The 16,651-nt window shown below is 38.1% G+C and overlaps 1 protein-coding gene across 1 annotated transcript in view; it reads left to right on the top strand.

The window, feature by feature from the left end:
• Tgfbr1 (transforming growth factor, beta receptor 1) overlaps positions 1-16,651 on the top strand; it is a 48,715-nt gene that overhangs the window by 1,291 nt on the left and 30,773 nt on the right. The gene's annotated exons all lie outside the window — the stretch shown is intronic.

The following is a 16,651-nucleotide window of genomic DNA, read 5'->3' as shown; positions in this document are numbered from 1 at the left end:
GAGGAGGCGGCGGCTTCCCCGGCCGGGGTGGAGGGTGGTGGGGGGCTCCGGGAGCTTTTTGTGTGAGGTGAGCGGGACGTTCCCGGGCGTTTCTCCGTCTGGAGGGGTTGGAGGGAGTCCCGGGACCCTTCGGACGCCTTCGCGGGTCGTCTTCGCCGCGAGAAAACAAAAAACGGAAACGTGAGCGCGGGTTTTCCTGCGGTCGGGGAATGCGTGAATGGGAACGATTCCGTGGGTTTCCTCGAAGGATGGACACGCATTCCTGGGGACGTGTCTTTTCCCCGAGTGACAGTTGTTGCGGGGGACAGATGTGCTCCGCGTAGCTGCTTTCCACAATGGGAACTCGGGTTGGAATCGATGGTTGTCAGTTTACTCCGGCGAAGGAAGGAGTGGAAAGCTTGGTTAGCAACAGAATCAGACTCCCAGGCACCGAAATGTTGAGCGACAGCACTGGCAACCCAAACCTGAAGTTCGTTTGTGTCAGAGGCTGCACAGCAAATGTTAAAACAACAGCAACAACACGTGCAAAACACCCCACACCCTTTCAGCGCCTGGATGCCAGTTAATCCTCATAGCTACTGTTTGTTAAGAACTTACATAATGTAAGTATAGAAAACACACCTAAGTGCATTGACTCCCCACAACGACTCAGTCAGGGCTCCTGGCAGGTGCCCTCTTTATAGATGTAAAAACTGAGGTACTGAGTTAGGGCTGTTTCTCAAACCTCTACACTTGATACATACACCTAAGCGGCATAGCCCACTTCTCCTTTTCGGTCATCTGATGAGCACTTGATACTGACTGCTCACTTTCAGGTTTTGCTCTAACAACACACATTTCAGATTGGCGTCTTTCTGGTTCCTGGAATATTCTTGAGCTCTGAGGCCTGCATTAGGGAAAATAAGGGTGTTTTAACCTTGGCCTGAAGAGAGAGGCAAGATAACTATGTGCTCAGGTGGGGGAATACATATAATTATGTATCAAACATAAGTAACGTTTTCACAGCATTGCTTGAGTAGGGTGGTTTATTATTTTCCACCTAGGTTAAGAAGTGTTCTTGCATTTAAGTAACAGTATTGACATGGATGCTCAGAAAGCCTGGCTTAGTCTATGTGGGTGCTCTGAAGGAGCATGCAGTGTGCTTAGGCACACGCGATGCTTTATGACTGAAAGCCTTGCCCAGGTTGGTTATGTTGATATTTCAAGCCCATCCTTTCATACAGTTGAAAGAAGCTCATTCTTTCCTCTATAACTTAGCTTTTCTTGAATAACTTGATGTTGTTCCTTTTACTCTGAGAATTAGTTGTGGGTTTTTTAAAATTTAGTTGTACAGAGGGGTTACAGTTACATAAGTAAGGTAATGCGTACATTTCTTGTGGAACAGTGTTACTCCTTCCCTCCTTTTCTTCCACTTCCCCATTCCACTTCCCTCCCCCTCTGAAGTTGTAAAGTTCATTTCCAACATTGTGTCTTAATGAGGATCGCTGTTACATTGGTTCACTCTTTGTCCTATGTCTCCATTTCTGTGTTTTCCTCTTCCCATCCCCCAAATCAGATAAACATATATACAAGGCACAGGGTACCTGTGTCTTTTGGTTCCTTTACCAGAGCTTGAATTGGGCCTAAGCTCTGTCTCTTAGCTTTTTTTGCTCAAGGCTGGCTTTCTAGCATTTGAGCCACACCTCCCACTTCTGGCTTTTTGGCCATTAATTGGAGATAAGTGTCTCAGTTACTTTTCTGCCAAGGCTGGCTTTCAATTTCGACCCTCAGGTCTCAGGTAGGATTAGAGGCACCCTGATCTGTGTTTGCTTTCTCTTCTGTATTTGCTTTCTCTCCAACATAAATTTTCTATGGAAAATGTTCCTTTGCCTCTGGTATACGGTTTAGTACTACTTCCTCTATAAATATTCTGTGTGACAGTACTGTTTACTTTTATTTGTATTTATTTGTTGTTTCATTTTTATTTGTTCTATAACTTTTTCTTTTGAAAATAAACTAAAATCCCACTCTTCCTGGATGTGCAGCTATTACTTTAGTCCTGCCTGTTTTGCTCCAAATCTAGTTGTTATTGAGTGTTTCTTTTTCCTTTCCATTCTATTTATTTTGTGTGTGTGGGTGTGTGTGCATACCAGTACTGGAGTTTTGAACTCTACTTCTGGCTTTTTGCTGGTTAATTGGAAATAAGAGTTTTGAGGTTTTATCTGGCTGACTGGCTTCAAATTGAGATCCTCAGATTTCAGCCTCCTGAGTAACTAAGGCTATAGGCATGAGACACACTGGTGTCCAGCAAGTGTTTTTGTTGTTGTTTGTTTTTTATAATCAATCTAGGCCTTTCTATGAACTATTGCCAAGCTTATCTTCCTGGATTATCCCTGTAAAGGTTTATAAGAATTCCCATTTGTAGTTAGCATTCAGAACAGCACTTGAGGTTTATGATTAGGGTCACCTTCAGATATTGAACCAGATATCTCACTTTTCATTACTGTAACCCCTCACTTCTAGTGATTTCTCTTTCCCCGTTGAGTCTTGACTGTTCAGCTTTTTCTGTACATATATAATTTTATCCCTTTGGTTGCTTGAGAACAGTAGTTATCAGTCCTGAGTTCCTATAGAAGTTTAGTTCTATTTGAACTCTTTACTTGCCTAAACTGATAGCACTTCTATTTGTGTTGTCCATTTCTACCATCTTGCGCTGTTATTTAATGGTATTAGAGTTTATTATAGGTACCCAGAGGGCAAGAGTCATGGCTTTCTTTCATAGCCTTAGAACCTAGCAAATATTCTGTTCCACATAAGAGTTATTGATTAAATGACTAAGCAGTCCTACTGTTTTTATGTTATTGAGTGGTAATTTATAATACTGCATATATATAGTCAGGAAAAGTTGCATGGTATTGTGAAAGAATCAGTTGATTATTTAACTTAGTTATTAGTCCCAACTTCACCACTAGATATACAGACAGTATGTGATATCTACTTGGCCTAACTTGTAAGATTGTGAGATCAAATTAGTGTATATTTGAGTTTGAGTTTGCCATTTTGTGTTGCTAGCAATTGATAGGACTAATAGTCAACCAGCAATTTCCATTGGATTCCTTGTGTTTTGATTGGTTAGAATCCTGGTAATGCCAGTTAAGTACTTTTAATACTTCTATAGAGACATTAGTATTCAAAGACGCAAGTAATTAGTATAGGCGAAGGTGATGGGGTAGGTTTCCTGGACACTTTCATATTTAAACTGACTTTGAAAAGGTGTCTAGAATTCAGACTGACAGAGAGCAAAATATGATGAGTATTAAAAATTTAATTGTGTTCTCAACTGTCCCGGGATCTACTCCAGGCCAGAAATCAAAGCTTTTAGTGGTAAGTTTCTCTTTAGAATTAGGTTCCTCATTCTGCATATACTTTGGGTGTTGGATGTATTAACTCCTATCACTTTTCCCCATTACTAAAGACTATAACATGTATCTGACAACAAAACAAAATAAGTGGGCTAAGGGAGGGAGAATAACATACTGCTGGGCATTCTAATGGTGAAAGGCATAGGTGTATCATTACTTCAGTTTATAGATGGAAAAATAGAAAGATTAGGTGAATGGCTTAGGGTCCTATAAGGGCCAAACTGAGACAGGAACTTTGATTTTCTGATTTGAAATCTTGTGACCTATATGGTACTTTAAAGTGTGAAGGCTTAGAATTACTTCCTAAGTGAAGTAGATCTTAAATTCTATAGAATTTATGAAAAGTCAATTCTACAGTAGGTAGGAGAATGATCAGAGATTAAAAGTCCTCTAGTGGGCTGGGAAGGTGGCTCAGTGGTACAGTGCTTGCCTTGCATGCCTGAGGCCCTGGGTTTGATTCCTCAGCACCACATAAGCAAAAAGAAAAAAGCCGGAAGTGGCGCTGTGGCTCAAGAGGTAGAGTGCTAGCCTTGAGCTGAAGAGCTGAGGGACAGCGCCCAGGCCCAGAGTTCAGGCCCCACAACCAGACCCAAAAATAAAAAAAAAATAAAATAAAAGTCCTCTAGTGAGCTGGGTGCTGGTGGCTCATCCTGTAATCCTAGCTAGCGAAGAGGCTGAAATCTGAGGATCATGGCTCAAAGCCAGCCTGGGCAGAAAAGTCCATGAGACTCTTAAGTCTAATAAACTCAGAAAAAGCTGGAAGTTGATGCTGTGGCTCAAGTGATGGAGCACTAGCCTTGAGCAAAAAACTCAGAAACAGCACCTAGGCCCTAAGTTCAAGTCCCAGGACCTGCAAAAAAAAAATAAAAACAACAACAACAAAATACTTTAGTGAAAGGTCAGTGTCTTTATTGTTACCCATAAAAAGATTTAGTACAGTACTTACTTGTTGATTGAGAAGAATGAGCTGAAAGTAGTTTGAAATTTGGTCTTAAGTTAATTACATTGAATTAGGTTGTAACTGAAAGGCTTTTATTTAGACCTAGAATTATAAGTGATCTATTTAGTTGTTGAAATTAAATGGGAAAATAAGATGATGAAATAATCAAGGGGGTGGGGCACTGGTAGCTCTATAATTCTAGCTAAGTGGGAGACTGAAATCCATAGAATCTCGGTTTGAGGTCGGTCTGGGCACCATGAGACTCTGTCTCCAAAATAACCAACAAAAAGCAAGACTGGATGCATGGCTTAAGTAGTTGTATACCTGCTGAATAAGCAAGAAGGCCCTGCATTCAAGCCCCAAAACCACCAAAAATCTTTGTCATCCAGAGGGAGGAAAATCATGTTCCTGTGGGGAGTGTGGCTCCTGTTGCCAGCCTTCACTGAAAGGTTCTAGGTCTGTTTGGAAATGATTGAACTGAATGAGACTCCACACCATTCTTGTAGTATTGTTGTATTGCATTGAGTATTTTCATTTGTAATTTAGGTTTTGGAGTTTGTTTGTTTATATATTATTTATTTATATCGTTAACATATAATATAATTAGTATACACACATACACACATATACACCTCACTCTCCGGTGTTTATTTTGTTCAACTATGATTTAGCCTTTCTAAGGAATTACACTTATTTCTCCCCTGAATCTGCCATATTTCAGTTAATACATTTGTATGTCACCTAGAGTGTTTACTTATATGCTTATAAACGAGTTCTAGCTTCCACATATGAGAGAAAACATGCAACCTTTGTCTCTCTGGGCTTAACTTACTTAACACAATTTTTTTCCAGCTCCTTCTATTTCTTTGCAAATGCTACAATATCATTCTTTCTAATGGATGAGTAAGATTCCACATTTTCTTGATTCATTTGTCCATTGAGGGGCATCTGGGTTGATTCCATACCTTGCTATGGTGAATAATGCAGCAATGAACATGGTTGTACTGGGGCTTTACTATATCTTTTGAATAAATGCTTGAGTGTAATTGCTGGATCATAGGGTAGTTCTATGATTAGTTTTTTTGAGGACCCTCCATACTGCTTTGCAGAGAGATTGAACAAGTCTACATTCCTACTAACAGTGTACTAGAATTTGTTTTTTGGTGGTACTGGGCTTTGAACTCATAGCTTTGTGTTTGCTAGACAGGCACTCTACCACTTGAGGCATACTTACTCAGCCCTTTATGCTTTTATTTTTTTCAGATAAAGTCTCAGTTTTTGCCTGGGCTGGCCTACGCTGTGAACTGTTTATTTACACTTGTTACTTAGCCAGAATGATAGATTTGTACCACTGTACCTAGCTTTTTATTGATTGAGATGGAGTCTCAACTTTTTCCCCAGGCTGGCATCAAACTAAAATTCTTCAGATCTCAGCGTCTTGAGTACCTAGGATTACAAGTGTGAGCCACCACAACTGGCATGTATTTGAGTTTTAAAGGTGAAATTATTCTGTGGATGGCCCTGGTGATGTAAGAGTATATCTTTTCAAGCCACGAACACCCTACAATTGTTTTTTAACTGTGCCTTTTGCTGCTCTCTCTTGGTCATGGCTTACGTAAATACAGTGTTCTTTTGAACAGATGGACTGTGGTTTGTTACCATGTGATTGAGTCACATTTTTGCTTCCTGCTTCTGGAATTAGGGCATATTTCTCAGGGATTTTTATACTTTGTCTTACAGAATAGGCTCCAGGAGACTTTTGAAGTCTTCTCAAATGAATGATCTATCTTGACTCAGTCTAACTCCTAATATTTCAGATAATACTAAAGTCTTTTGTTGTTTTGTTTTGTTTTTGGTGCCAGTCCTGGAGCTTGAACTCAGGGCCTGAGCATGTCCCTGGGCTTTTTGCTCAGGGCTAGCACTCTACCACTTGAGCCATAGCTTCACTTCTGGCTTTTTGGTGGTTAGTTGGAGATGAGAGTCTTACAAGCTTTCTTGCCTGCACTTTGAACTGCAGTCCATAGATTTCAGCCTCCCGAGTGCTAGGATTACAAATATGAGCCACTAGCACCTGGCACTAATACCTTTCTTAAATAAACTTTTTCAATGGCATATCTACAAACGTTAAAATCTGCTGCTACTGTGAGTTGGATCCATATTTAACTATGTAGGTTGTTTGTTAGCCAGAGTGATTCAGGTAGGCTTCTGGGGAGTTTTTCTTTCTTCAATATGAATTTTTAATTGGTTAATTCCTCCCACCCCCTTTTTTTCCTTAAATACCAGTGGAGTACATCTAGTTTTGTGGGTTCAGTTTTATAGATCACATCTGGCCTTTGATATATCTTCTCCCTCAGCTTAGCAATCTGAGAGCAATACATATAATGATTTCTAACTTGAAATACAATTTTGATTAGTCATATAGGTTGTTTTGACATTTCTTGAAAACGTGTAAGAATGTGCCAGCTAGTCAACCTGCTTTGTCTTATTTAATTTCCATAATGAGTACTGAATGGTAGTTGAACTTTTTACTTAGGTGCTGTTTACTTCCCAAAAGATTTTGTGTGTGTGTGTGTGTGTGTGTGTGTGCGCGCGCGCGCATGTGTGCATGTGTGTGCGCACGTGTGCGCGCGCATGCGTGCCAGTATTGAGGGCTTGAACTCAAGGCTTCTCACTCTTGAGGCTTCTCACTCTTGAGAGGCTTTTTTCTGCCCATAGCTGGTGTTCTATCATCTAACACTCTACCAGTTGAGCCATGCTTCCACTCTGGCTTTTTGTTGGTTAATTGGAGATAAGTTTCAGCTTTGGGCTGACTTTGAACCATGTTCTTCAGATCACAGCCTCTTGAGTAGCTAGGATTGCAGGCAAGCACATCAGCCCCTAGCTTCCAAAAAACGTAAAAAAAAAATCCATTTATTCTTAGGTTTATGTCACCAGTGGTCAGAAGATAATTGGTTTTGATGACATTGGTTCAAGATTCTCTCCCAACTTTTTCTTCAACATTTTAAAAAAAAGTCACTTCAGTTAAAACAATTATAAACTAACAATAGACAAATGATTCTTACCCATGAACTTCTCCTGCCTGCTTTGATAGTAATCGCAATCTGGTTTATATCTATGAAAGCCTATCAATTGAAGAGCTGGTTTCTATGTTTTCTAAGACTTTAGTCTTGCTGCTAATGGATGAGGAAGTTTGCATTTGAGCATTCCAGAGTAAGTAATGTTTATGAAAACAGTAAATATGTTGTTAGGGCCACTTCAACAAGAATGTTGTATTTTTCAATACTGGGCATTGAACTCAGGGCCTCAGAATGGCTCTACCACTTGAACCATGTCTCCAGTCATTTTGAGTTTAATTTTGGGAGTACAATCTCATACTACTTTTTTTGGTGGGGTAGGAAGTAGAATCTCATACTGCTTTTTAGAGGGGGTGGGGAATAGGATCTCATACTACTTTTTGGGGGGGTAGGGAGTAGCATCTCATACTACGCTTTTTTGGGGGAGAGGGTGAGGGTAGATTTTATACTACTTTTCTCCAGTAGGCTTCAGAGACCTTCTTGTCTCTGCCTCCCCAGTAGTTAGGACTATAGGTATGATCCACCATACTCTGCTTTCAGCTTTTGTTCATTAAAGTTTTGCTTCTTGAAACGGAAGTGTACTCAGAGGCTTGCAATCTTTCTTTGAAGTTATAGTTTCTAGATAATTTGAATCTCTCTGATGGGATTTAACTATAGTTGATTACTTATTTGTATTGGATTTATATATGTTAAAATTTGCTTTTAAGTGTAAGACAGGCACAGAATTGAAAATAACTGAAAAATTTTGAATTGGAAAAAAGAAAAAAAATCACCAGCCAACATGAACTTTTTTGGCTTTTATCATCTCTTATCCCTATATAGTTTTTTTTTTTTTTCTTTTTCCGGTCGTGAGGCCTGAACTCTGGGCCTGGGCGCTGTCCATCAGCTCTTCAGCTCAAGGCTAGCACTCTACCACTTGAGCCTCAGCCCCACTTCCGGCTTTTTCTGCTTATGTGGTGCTGAGGAATCGAACCCAGGGCCTCATGCATGCAAGGCAAGCACTCTACCACTGAGCCAACTTCCCAGCCCCCTATATAGTTTTTTGATGCAGTCTGTAATCATTTTATGTTTATCAAAGCTAATAAAATTGTTTTGAAGTTGGCAAAGAGTTTCAGAAAGAACTAATTTGTTTTTTTAGTGAATATCTCCTAATGATTAAGATGATGAAAAGTATAGAAAAACTAAAAGGAAGACTTTCTTTTCAATACATATTATACTTGTAGGAAATGTCTTCAATAAGGAATTTGGCTAGAGAACAACTAAGGGGAGATGAATTCTGACTTAAGCAGGTTGTAGTAGAGATGAAGGTAGCCAACTGGACTTGTTCAGGAGGCAGTGGAAGTAGCAGACTAGACTCTGCTTCAAATGGAAAAGGACCTAGGCAAAGAGCTGACTTAATAATACTCTCTTTTTACTGTAGCATACACACTTGTCTAACACCAAAGACATAGGCATTTAGAATGTGATCTGGTTGTATTGAAACTTTTTGATCTCTGGTTCCTGGCTGACATCATAGACAGGAAGTTTTGTGTTTGGGACATGAATTTGCACTACTGGCCTCAGGTCATGGTTGTTGATGTTACAGGTGTCACTTTGCTGTTTCTTGGAGCTCCCTGAGGGCTGCCTTGTTCAGTGCTACTGTTTTGCTCCACTAAACAAACACTATCTCTAGTCTGTCTTTAAATTTCTGTTTAGATTGACAGAGTTTTTTTTTTCTTTCCAATTTTGGAGACAGATTCAGTTCATTTGGAATGAATTGAAATTTATTAAATTTCTCAGAAATTTTGTAAAATCTTTGTAAGAATAGGGGTCCCTTTCCGAATGAAGTCTCATTACTTTCCTTTCCGGTTTCCCTTTCACTTTCAATAAATTTATTTTTGTTAACTAAAAGAAAAAAAGACATTTGGAATTAGTTTCTAATTAGTATATCTCTCTGGGGACTCAGTTTTTAAAGGAGATTAACTGTTGGCTTACATGGTCACTGTGAAGATAGTAAACCAGTGTTTATAATATGCCAAGCACAAACTTGACTTGAGTAGGTATACAGTCAATGAGAATTATTATAAATAAGCAAAGGACTGTCCTTTGGAAGAACCAGAATTACTTGATTGAGAAACAAATTTAAGCTCAAGATAAGGAGCTTTCTATCAATAGTAGCTGTCCAAATAGATCTTTGTATGGTAGTATGTTCTGTGTGACTGGACATAGTTAGGCAGAGGCCAGGTAACCATCTGAGAAATTGTAGAAGAAATTTCTTGGATTAGGTGGAAGGTTAAATTTGATTATCTCTAAACTCTGTTTTTACTTTAGAATTTTGTCCTTTTAGAGGTAGTCCAAACTTCTTTGTTGTTAAGCCAACATACATACAGGTAGAACTACCTTAGAATTTATGATTTCAAGATGAGCACTGTCTTGTATCTTTCTTATTAGATGAGAAAAGTTTACCTATTGATTGGCTTATACTTGAGCCATTTTACAAAAAAGATTGGTAAATGTAGAAACTTGATAATTTGCATAGATCTCACTGCCTATTAGTGAGGTACCATGAGGATTTCATTACTACTTTTGTTTAGGTGTGTTACTGAGGTGTGAATGCCTGACTTTGTGCTTGAAAGGCAAGTGTTCTTCCACTGAACCACACCCTTAGCTAAGTCTCCAATACCAAGATGCCAGTGCTCAGGAGAATCTCCAAATGGTAAGGGGATATTGCTGTTCTTTGGCCGACCTGGTTCTTGTGCTCTACTTTAAAAAAAAGGATTCAGCAAGCTTGAAATAAAATTTGGCAATATCCAATAAGTCACTCCATGACTTATTAAGGATAACTCACTTATTCTGCAGTTGGCTGCTTTAGGTCTGTTCTAGTGTTTCCTTGATCTCACTAACAGGGCTGAACCTTCTTATTTTTTGTTCACTTGCTTCAGGATAACCGTTCTATTTAGATTTCGTAGGTGTGAACCTCACTGATTACATAATAGTGTATATTTATAGTTCTAGGACACCTTGTGCAGGCATCCTATTACATTTCTACAATATAAGATCCCAAAATATGCAGTGAAATACAAAGAGGTTTCATGAGAAATGGAAAAACAAACAGCTTTTTCTACTAGAAGCTAGGACTTAAGCGAGCAAGAGCACTGACCATGGGGGATATAGCTAAACATGAAGATTATGGAGATAAAAAAGCAGTAACTATTGCTTTTTATTTGTATGTGCATGCATACACATGAGATATATATATCATTCTTTTGCTTGATGTATTCATTTCCAAATTGAACTATAATATGCTCTAATTGAGTCTCTTTGTTTAGCACATGGCTGTTGATTTAAGTATTCTCCAATTGAGAAGCTGACATTTTAATTTTGTTATTCAATGCGCAGCAGATTTAAATAAAAACATCATGATGGTCTATTGTGGATTTCCTTCAACAATAATTATATGCAATTGTTTTCCAAAATAAAGAAGTTAAAGTAGCTATTTTATCTCATTTTACATTTGGATAAAAACAATATAGGCCAGGGACCAGCTTCTTGTCTTTCTCAGTGAAGACAATTATTTTGCAAGATATTTTTTTGCTGGGCTGTCCTGGACCACCATCTCTCTCTTACGTATAATTTTTGTGTGGCTGTGATGACAGGCTTGCACCACCATGCCCAGCTTTTTGGTGGAGTTGGAGGTCACTGTCTCCCATGTAGTTAGAACTGTTGATGCGACCCTCTACTCTCACTTCTTTTGGATTTTCTATAAATACAGTGCATCATCTGCAAGTAATGACAGTTCTGTACTTGTGTTCCTTTTTCTTTTTTTTCTGCATTTGGTGAGACCTAAACACATTGCTGAGGAGATAGAGTGATAATTACCCTTTTCTTATTTATGATTCCAAGGGAAAGCTGTCATTCATGGATTCTGAAGTACAATGCTTTCTTTATGCTTTTTCCTTAATGTGAATAGCTTCGCTTTTTGAGATTTTAAAAATTATGGTATGTTGAAATTTTATCAGTGTTTTGTTTTTTACTTGTGCACATTATCTTCTCCAAATGATTTTCTTTTCTTTCTTCCCTTTCCTCAGGTGTCATCTTGTAGAGAAATTTCCCTTTCCTGTGTCTCTCTGCACTTGACACCACTGTTTGTTGGTGGCTTTTTGTTCTTGGCCTTGTGAACTAAAGGCAGGAGTTGCATCATTTCATCACAGTCCTCTCTGTTCAGGTTTTACCATTCCCGAAGGGGTAAACTTTTATCTTTGCACACACTTTGCTTTTCTGGGGAAAGGCATTTAGGCCCTTGTACCCTGCTTCTAAAATTATTTACATAGCACCCCCAACTCATGTCTTCAACTGGGTCCTTTGGTGTTTGCAAGGCCAGGTGTTAACCATCTCTGTACTCATTGGTGGGAGGTTACCACTCTCTCCTTATAACTCAGATTTTATACCTTACTCATTAGCTCAGAATCATCTGTCACTATTATTTATGATCATCACCACACCTCTGTATTCATGCAGCCAAGTCACAATGTCTCCTACAGCCACTTGTGTCTTCTAAAAAGCCAGGGTTGAATTCTTTGTCTTGTTCTACTTGGTGGAGAACACCACCAAGATTATCTGATAATTTTTTTGTTTTTCTTTATATTCTTTGAGAACATATCTAGATTACATTGATGTAGCTCTTAAGACACTTCTGACAGAACCATAACTGATGCAGTTTTGCTTCCTGTCCACTGTTCCATTAGTGATATGGTCATTTCCCTATCCTTAAACTTTCAAAATGTCAATTTTAATGGTTACGTAGTCTTCTAATTATGATTATATCATAATTATTTATAGTTATTGTATTGTCATTGGTAATTTCATAATTTATAAAATACTATATAATTTTTATAATTCATAAAATAAGGAATCTGCATACTTACTGTGTCTTTGCTTTAATCTGTGGTTATTATAATTATTACTGTTTTTGAACTCAGGGACTCAAGTTCAAGTGGTAGAGCTAGACAGATGAGCTACCACTTGAGCCACACCCATTTTTGCTTTAGTTAGGGTCTCATATTTATTCTCTGGTTGGCTTAGACTGTTTTACACTTGTTATGTAGCAGGGTTAACAGGTATACCACAATACCCAGCTTCTATTGAGATGTGGTCTTACTTTTTACCTGAGATCCTCTGGATCTCAGCCTGGCATGAATTACCACACTTGGTTCTTACTATTTCTTTAGGCTAAATTTTAAGGCGAATTTATGGATCAAAAGGTGTTGTAAGGTCTTTAAAGGCTTTTAGTATATATTGGCAGATTGTTTCCAGAAAGCACATAAAGTTTTGGACTTGGCATAAAGAGATTGTAATCTATGGGATGAATAGTCAGAGTTAGAGTTTTGAAGGGAATATGGGGAACTTCAAATATATTTGGATTTTTGAAGTTCATACATTTTTAAAAAGTATTAGTGGATATGTAGTGAAGTCTGCTCCTACCGCTGTCCCTTAGATCTTTAGTTCCTTTCCTTTGAATCTGGTATTACCTATTTTATCTTTCCAGGGGAGGGGGATAACATATACATATATTAGTGCCAGTTCTGGGGCTTGAACTCTGGTCCTCGGCACTGGCTTTTGTACTCAAGGCTCATACTCTACCACTTGGTTTTGAGCCACAGCTCTACTTCTGGCTTTTTTGTTTTTTTAGTGGAGATAAGAGTCACATGCAGACTTCCTTGCCTGGCTTTGAACTGATATCCTCAGATCTCAGCCTCCTGAGTATCTAGGTTTATAGTTGTCAGTCCCTGATGCCCAGTGTTACTGTTTTGACATACTCACTTTGACATGTTTGCTGCAGGATAATCCTAAAGAGGTAGAATTGAGAAGAGCGACTAGATCATTTGAGAAATAAATCCCAAATGGTACACTGGAGGGAGTGGGTAGCCTAGACCTTAGCCTGGTCTACAGAAATAAGCAGAAAAAAGTAATCTACTTGATATGCTCAACCTAGAGATGGAAGAGGGAGAAAAGAGAAAGGAATGGTTTCTTTGAGAAAGGGGCAGATATGATTTAGTGTTGAGAATGGAAAAATGGGTAAAGTATATAGTATTGACTGGATGATAGAAAAATTGTCATTAGTGCCTGAGAGAATTTGTCATGTATTAACTTTCACCTTCATCTTTTGTTGTGGTATGAAGTAAATGTGTGTGTGTGTGTTAGTGGGTAGGGTAAGGGAAATTAAGAGACATTATCAACAAAGTCAGGATGGTGAAAGATTGGAATTTGGTATTTGCTGAGAAATCTTCCTCCTTTTTCTTTTAAAATTGCTGAGATATCACAGCAAGAAGGAGGCTATGAATCCTTCAAGGGTCTTTGTTGTTGTTGTTGGTTATGGGGCTTGAACTCTGGGCCTGGGCACTATCCCTGAGCTCTTCAGCTCAAGGGACTCTACCACTTGAGCTGCAGTGCCAAAACCAGTGGTTTTCTGGTGGTTAATTGAAGATAAGAGTCTCACAGACTTTCCTGCCTGGGCTGGCTTTAAACTGTGGTCCTCAGATCTCAGCCTCTTCTGAATAGCTAGGTTTACGGACATGAGCTACCAGCACCTGGCTTCAAAGGTCCATTTTTAAAATTATGATCTTAGAGAAATAATGGTGCATTTGGTTTTGAATAACTTGGCTTTACCCAACATCTAGATAAGCTTAGCAATGTTTCCTTGAAGCAGTTACAATATGAAGTTACAGTGCAAGAGAAAGCTAGACAGTTTAGATAGATTTGAGATGTAGCAAAGGGCCCAGTGTAAAGGAAATAGGAAAATATAATGTGTCAGTAAGAGGAAGTTTTCTCTTTGCCCCATATCTATAAAGCACACTGAATTCAATTGGAAGGTCAGAAAATTTAGAGAGATGTTTGAGTGGAGTTCGTGTGTGTGTGTGTGTGTGTGTGTGTGTGTGTGTGAAATCAAACCCGTGTGTCTGTGTGTCTGTGTGTGTGTCTGTGTGTGTGTCTGTGTGTTTTAAGACAGTTTTGCTGTGTAGTCCAGACTGGCCTGGAACTGCTGTAAAGCTTTTCTTCCTCTCCTACCTCAGCAGGGTTAAAGTACTTGGATTATTCTCCTTTGGGACTTTGGGTTTTATTTTTTAATATATGTTATTGTATAGATACTGTGCAGAGTACAGAGGGGTTACAGTTACATGAGTAAGGTAATAAGTACATTTCCTATCGAGCATTGTTACCCTCTCCTTTGTTTTGACTTTGGGTTTTAAGTATTTGTGTAATCCTTATACTTCCCCCCTGGTGAGCTACTTAAGTTCACATAATAGCCTACATAGCACCTTGAAAATAGTGTTGCCCAATGAATGATTGCAGAATTAAATGAGTCAACCTGATGGCATAGTGCTGTGGAGTGGATTTGGGTTTTGGGGTAGTGGAAGGTCATGTCATTCTATACCTTTTTAAGGTACATTTGCCCTTCACAAACATTTACAAATTTAAACAAAACCCTAGTTTAATAGAAGAGCAGAGAAGGAGGTGTCCAGGGCTTTGATCTTTTAATTAAATAAATTTTATCCTTTAAGAAATAGGAACTTCAGAATCTGGGTTCAAGAGAATCCTTAAATTTGTGTTTTAATTTTCCCCTGAACTATTTTACTATACGTAACTGCAGTCTTGTGTTCAATAAAGACTGTTAGCGGCAAAAAAAAAAAAAAAAAAAAATTCTTATCCTTGCCTGGGTAATCTTTGTTATATAGTATTTATATTCGTCTATGTAAACATGACTTATTCTTATCAAAAGATTCTTACTGAAAGAGTAGTAAGAGAAACCTTGAAGCAGTGAGTTTTTCAAGTTTGCCATAATGACCTCTTTGAAAGAAAAGGCACAGAATGTGTTTTTCATGCTGTTTTTTAAATGATACATTCAACTATAGACATAAAACCCATATGTTTCTGGCTTATTTACCACTGTAAACCATATCTGTAAATTAAATACAAAGAAAACTACAAAAAATTCAAATTAATAGAATAGTTCAGTGTGACAGATGATGTTTAGATTTCATAGTAGAAAAACATAGCCTTAGGCCTGATTTCATTTTAAATCTGTCTCAGTATTTTATCTTCAGTGACAATAAAAGCTACAAATATAAATGAGATAGTGTTTTCAGTATTTTAACTTTTGTAAAATAAAACCTGCAAGTGCCTGTTCTCATCAGTAGTATTGTACAAGGTGGTATTAATGACTTTTGGGCTTTGTTGATCAGTTTAGGGTAATGAGACCTTATATCTAACCAAAACACTTGCTAGCAAACATTCTTCAAATCTCAGTTTTAATGAGGTGTCATTTTGTTCCCTGGAAGACAGAGCTAGCATTATTGAATTATTAAATCCTCATCAAATGGTTTTCTAAACCCATTGTTGCTGAAAGTGAAAATGGAAAAATGACATAGAATACTTACAGTCACATTCCTACTAATGAGTTTTTTGCAAATTGTATTACCAGGACAGGATTCACAGAAGGCTTATTATAGTGTATATATGTGATATTGGGTGTTAGTCTATTTGGAATTTACCATGCCTGTTTTACTCTATACGTCTTTGATTCAAGTTTTCCCTTGTATCTTTTACTCTGGCAGAATTACTGTAAAGCTTGTATATAATATGTCACAAGGACATTTGGTCTGAATGTGCTCTGCACACAGCTGCAGAAGCAGCAGTAAAAGTTTAGTAACGGTGTTTATTGAGATAGTGGTTACTTACAATCAGAATATTTATCATTATTTTTAGTTTATCTCTGAAATGAAAATGTGTACTTAATTCTTAGTTTCCTCCTCCTTTCTGATATGATTGTGATATGGGAAAGTAGTAATTTAGCAGATACGTTTCTGAGCATTATGTAGGGATTCATAATTCAAAGAATATACAAAACAAAACAAAACATGCCCTTCCCAGGGTAATGTAAGGTACTTTAATGACAAACTATAAATATATGGATTTGTGCTTATCCTGAAGCATGCAGAGGGATGTGGGAACAAATTAAAAGGAGTTGAATAGGCTTTTAAAGGGTGAGAGGCTGAAGAGGGTTTGTTTAAATCAGGCAGAGAGAGGATATATGTAAAGACCAAGGTTATAAAAAGATAGATCATAATAATAAGAAATTTTTGATCCTTAAAAGTCTTTTTATTGGGGCTGGGAAGGTGGCTCAGTGGTAGAGCGCTTGCCTTGCATGCCTGAGGCCCTGGGTTCGATTCCTCAGCACCACATAAGCAAAAAGAAAAAAG

The sequence above is a fragment of the Dipodomys ordii genome, unplaced genomic scaffold (genome assembly GCF_000151885.1).
Source record: "Dipodomys ordii isolate 6190 unplaced genomic scaffold, Dord_2.0 Scaffold67, whole genome shotgun sequence".
Classification (NCBI taxonomy): domain Eukaryota; kingdom Metazoa; phylum Chordata; class Mammalia; order Rodentia; family Heteromyidae; genus Dipodomys; species Dipodomys ordii.
The sequence above is the reverse complement of the archived record's forward strand: the minus strand, read 5'-3'. Positions and strand labels throughout refer to the sequence as shown.